The sequence below is a fragment of the Lytechinus pictus genome, chromosome 7 (genome assembly GCF_037042905.1).
Source record: "Lytechinus pictus isolate F3 Inbred chromosome 7, Lp3.0, whole genome shotgun sequence".
NCBI classification, from domain to species: Eukaryota; Metazoa; Echinodermata; class Echinoidea; order Temnopleuroida; family Toxopneustidae; genus Lytechinus; species Lytechinus pictus.
This window is the reverse complement of record NC_087251.1, coordinates 14712603-14718602: the sequence shown is the minus strand read 5'-3', so window position 1 is coordinate 14718602 and position 6000 is coordinate 14712603.

Below are 6000 nucleotides of genomic sequence, written 5' to 3'. Positions count from 1 at the left end.
TTATCTGCATGTCATCTCATTTTTTTAGTAAGTTTTAATTTCACTCTTTCCAGGCTATCAATGACATGTTTATCCACGAGGTACGGAAGTAATCAGTTGCTATGGAAACGAGATAACATCGGATAGAAGATGACTCAAACGAGTCAACCGATGGGTGAAGTGGGAGTCCGTTGGCTAATTTCTCTCATTAATGACCGGCGATAATCACCTTGTACCAGAACAAGACAGAAATGACACGTCATGGTGAAATGCTTATTCCAAATTGAGATCCCGTAATTGCCACAATGGGTTAATCAATGATAACTTGGTAAGTCATTGACGATGTCATACTACACCGGCAAAATTAGATAAATGCTCTCAAGTTTGAAGTGCTTACGAAAATTAGTTGATATAGGCACATAATTTGTGTCTATTTTTGAAATGCAACTCAAGAGAAAATCAAAAACATTTCGACAGCTTTTTGAAATTATTTGTCCAATGTAGGCAACATAGGACGTGACGTAAGCTGTTTTGATTGTTATAGGAAAATTCAAACTGTTTTCTGTTTTAATGCAAACATTTGTTTTATACATTCATTAGGATTTCTGACATGATCTAAATGAAGTTATTATGAAGAAATCCATTAATGTTTTTAAGTTAGATGTTAGATATTTCTCTTTTACAAAGAAAAAAAGTTTTGTAGAAGTGTAGACCACAAAACATAAACCAATTGCACTGTCTAATAATATTGTTTAAAGAAATAAAAATAAATTATCTATCCATTACTTGTAATTTAAATTTTAAAGATATCAAGTTGGATCTCCAAACCTAAACAAATAAGGTTATCTTGGCATGTTATGTGTCGTGTATTACTTTCATCATTGAAAAAATACTGTCGATATTGTCTCTTCATTATTCACACGATGGGTCACAAATGACCTAACTTTTGTCCAATTAAGTGATCACTATATATAAGTTGACCAATTCCCTAATGACGTCATTAAATGATGTAAGCTTAGATCCCTTCATTTCGTTTTCTTTCCTTTAAAAAAAGGAAAAAATTTAAATGCAGGAACGGCGGGTGGGGGGGGGGATGAAATTTTTGTCGGGAAATGCTTTTCCCGAACCTTCGAGCCAATCGTAAACCACAGGAAGAATTGTCAATACCGTTTGATATTGAACCATCCTAAATTTTGATGTAATTGTGTTCTTAATTACAAAAAAGTTGTTCCTTGAGCACAGAATCTCCTCCGAGGACAAACCGTGTCCAATATACTTGTCAATGGCGTAGTATTGGTAAGTCTTACGGGAAAGGGGAATGCCACCCCGTCGAAAATACCGAGACTTGGAAATGTACCGGCGATTATTATAGACCAGAGGAAGAGTTCATTTCACCTTCCTGATACATGTATTTTGTTGATATTTTATTATTTGAAAGAAAAACTCCTTTGTCTTACACACCAGCACTTTCAATCCTGTGTCTTATAGTTGAAAATTTGTACGGTAGTACTGGGGTACAGATGGGTGGTGTGGGCCTGAGGGGCCATGCCTCAGAAAAGATTCACAACCAAGAAAAAATAGGAGAAAAAGAAAAGGAAAGGTTGTGAAAATATGAAATCCTTTTTCTATCTGTTGTATATTATATGTCAAATCAATCACAAAAATTAGATTTTTGCATTAAAAGGGTTATTTTTTGCTCGCTCGCAGCCTCGAGTAATTTTGCCCCATATACACCATGTCATGTCCCTACCCTATACACTTTCGAGAAAGAGGGGAGTATAAATAGGGGAATTTCAGCACCGGTAAAAGAGTGATATTGAGGAAGGCGGCTAGAAAATAAGATGCCTTTATGTTTCCCTGTCTCTCTTCCCAGATCAATATGACTGTTTTCATCAATCTAGCATGCCCAGTGCAAGAGTGCCCCTGTTGACACCGAGTGCCAACTAATGTCTGTACCCCAGCTATGACACCGAAGAGCAAAGTGTGCCCGAACATGGCAGTGCCGAGATTACCGGCGATGTCAAACTCATTAATGCAACGGGAAGCAGGACGTACCGGAAGGAAAGAGGGATGATCACTTTGCTCAAGATTCGCGAAGGCACTACCTTCATCATCACTCTTGTCTCAGTTACGAGGACCTGTTCGTCATCAGGAGGAAAATCCTCCTCCGTCTATCAATCAGTCCCAATTATACCCATTTCGACAGCATGATACTGGAAATAATGTTTTGCACTCACGTCGTAATCAAGATAATTATTTAATCAAGTATGACAAAGATAAATAACAAAAAACATGGTAGATAAACAAGAGCAAAATTAACAAGGTCGTTAAAATTAATTAGACATCAGGGACCTAGAATATGGAATTCTCTAAACAACAATATAACAAAATGCAATAGTCTTATAGTTCATTCAAATATAAAATGAAACTCAACATAATTATTCTATGTATATAATGATTAATATATAGTTTCTCCCCTAGTTTGTTTGTTTATTGTATTACTTTGTGTTTTGTTAATTGTGTTTTGTATCATTGCCTTGTTATTTCATTATCCATGCTATTTGTAAAAAAAGAAAGAAATAGTTTTATTTACAAGCCCTGCTTTCTGTTTGTGTCCTTTTTTCTCATCAATGAATTTTAACGATTATGGATTTTTATCTTGTATATACATGGTCTGGAAAATAAAATAATTTTGAATCGTATTGAATTGAAATAATATTTGATGATAATGATAATAAAATTATTGGTAATAATAATATGATGATGACGATGCTGATAATAATATTTATAACAGCCATAGTTATGATCATACCAAGCTGTTAATTTTGTTTTATTATGAAATATCGTCATTCAGCGGTAAAGCTATATCCTCAGAGCCTCTAGACTAACATTCTTCCTAATCAAGAAAGTGAATCTTCAAGTAATAAAAACAAAACCAAAGATTTCTCACTCATTAGGATTTTCGGTGTCCCCCGCTCTAGGGATCACGCGCGTAAAACACTTCCCATAGACCTATGTGTTAAAATGGCACTGTTATAAAAATTCTTAAAAAATGAAGTTGAAATTAAAGGGTTAAATGTTTACTACCAGTGGATAGGACATATATCAGACATTCCATATCCGAACAGAAAAGGGTACCTTAGCCAGCTCATTCTAAAAATAATTTGGCATTTATGAGGACATCTCCTCAAGGGATCAAATTTATCACCTGACACAGTAAAGTAGCCCTGATTCTTCCGCCAGCCAAAAAAAGTTCCAAAGTCATCAATATTTCGTCCTAATTTGGGCAAAGGAAGTTGAGTAGTTGCCATCCATATAATCAGTGTTTAGAAAGCCAATCATATTTAGACACTTGTCAATCAGCAGTATCAAATGAAAAAAATATCGAATGTGTTGGGTCGAATGAATATCTTTTGCCTTCCTCTGTTGTAATTAGGCTCGTGGCACCTAAACATATTCAGAAAGAGGGGAATGGGCGAAGAAAGGGAGAAGAGAGAGGGATCTAGGACAGCGGCGGGGTCGGTGGCCAGGGGGGGGGGGGGGCAAGAGCCCAAAATTTTCCGGTCATATCATGGTATGAACAGGTGTAATGAGGCGACTATTTTGAGAAGGCCATATATTGCGTATCGGGCAGAATTTATCTTTAAAAAAAGTTGCGAGCGAGCGGAGCGAGCGAGCAAAAAATTTGACCTTTTTAATACAAAAATCAAATTTTGTGATAGATTTTGACATGATATCAAGAGAATAATATATTTCACTCTTCTTTGTGGCAGTAGCGTGAAGAGTAAAAAAAAAGGAGGGGCGCAGTATAGCACATGAGCTAAAAAGCTGCTTTATATAAGTCCCGAGCGAGCGAAGCGAGCGAGAAAAAAAATCACCTTTTCATGATAATAATAATACTTCTCTTATATAGCGCATAATAAACTGAAAGTTTCTCTACGCGCTTTGCAATAAAGGAAACAAAATACACATACTGCATACTACATACTTTGAGCTATTTTTTGATATTATATTCAGTAAATAAAATCATATTCTACACTTTCCTTTGCTTTTCTTTCCTCCTTTTTTTTTGTTCTTGTTTGTAGAACTTTTTGGGGCCATGGCCCAACCCTTCCATACGAAGTTCTGTACGGTTGGGGTCCTGGGCGGAGCCCCCGGAACTTCTTGATATCAAAGCCATTTAAACCTCGCAGATTGCCGCTATTTTGATCAAATCGCGGGCATGTACAGGATATAGCTTTTACACAACACATTTATTCAACCCAGTTGCGTAATGAACCAAATATTTTGAGGGGCAAAACATAGTAATGTGGGAAAAATCTGTAAAACGTCGCCAGCGTGCAAAGCGAGCTGGAAAAAATTGCCTATTGAAATTACATTCTAATTATGTGATAGATTTTTCATTATATTCAGCAAATAACACATTTCAATGTTTCCATTCATTTCACTATACGTTGTCTCCTATAATTTCTTTTATTTCCTCTTGGGTGTGGAACCAAGACCCCCCGCGCCTGTGCAGTGATTGAACGTGATTGTGAACGGGGGGTGTTATAGAGCCATTTGAAGGTTATAAATGAAGAGCCCCTACTGCATGGGGTCTGGGGCAAAGCCCCGGTAGCTTATTTGCATAAAATTTAGCAAGCTTATAGCACAATGTTGTATGCAGTCCATCTTTCTCCCCGCTCTTTAATTTCAATCATCGGCAGCCCGGTCGTGTTATTTTTTTTTTCTTATCCCTTTTCTTTGTTTTCCAAAAATTAGCTTTTGACTAATTACATTCTACCTTTGTTTCCCGCTATTGTTTGACATTTTTTCATCTTTTAATTTATTTCCCACCGTACTATTGCATTACATAGGCCTATTTCGGAATGATTCGTTCTTTCTCAAATGTTCTTCTTTCGTATATTTTCCCGCTTTCCTTCCTTTTCTATTAAAAAAGTTTTTTCTTCGTTTTCTTTTCATTTTTTCCTTTCCCTTTCCTTTCCTCCTTTCCTTTTCCCCTTTCCTTCCCCTTTCCCTTTCTTTCTCCCTCCTTTTTTTTTCTTTTTCCCGCTTTTCTTTTATTTTCCCGGTGAAATCCGCCAGGGGGGGGCAACTTGCCCCCCCTGCCCCCCGCCTGTTACGCCACTGATCTAGGATTTGCTAAACATGCTAAAGGAAAGGGACACAAAAGATAAAAAGAGGCCAAGGTAATGCCACCACCATCGGATGTATTTGCCGTCGAAACATATTGTACAGGAGAAAAACAGGAGCAAAATAATTTATTTGCTTCCACCTAATCTAAGCATGAACACAACCTCCCATATTTTTTATTTGCTAAATGCCACTTCACTAAATGATGAAAATAAATACAAAATAGAATTAAACCAATGAACACAAGTGAAATAAACCTGAATGAATCAGCCATGATGACTGCCGTAACAATTATTGTAATAGAAATTTATGATTTTATGAAGCTATGATTCTAAGAAGTAAAAAAAGACTTAACTTACTTCGAAAACATTTACAGTATAAAGTTACAAAGTACTTCTAAATATAGTTCTATATCATTCTCTCGATTCTAACATTAAAAATATTATGCAAGACAAGACCGCTCATCACGGAAAGAGACATAATATATGTTTTGCACCACATAATCCAAATCATTCCATATCCATCTGAAATCCGTTTACATAAATACATCTTAGATTTGATTTCTTTCTAATATTCCCGTCTACTAGAATTTTCATCTCTTAAAAGCATACATGTCCATAATTACAATAACTTGGTCGAGGCTTTCAGCTCGGATGACAAATCAGAGGTGAAGGCTGCGAATTTTCTGCACATTCACCTTTTGTCGACAGCAGAGTCAAAATATTTGTGATCAACGAGCTCTATTGAAAAAAATCTAGGCTTAAGACATTTTCCACAGGACCTATCAATACCTATTTCTTTACTTCTATTATGGAAATTTTGGTCATGAAGTATAATTGACACTGCAATGAACGTTGTGCCCTCCACAATTTAGTGAAGGCCAGGTTT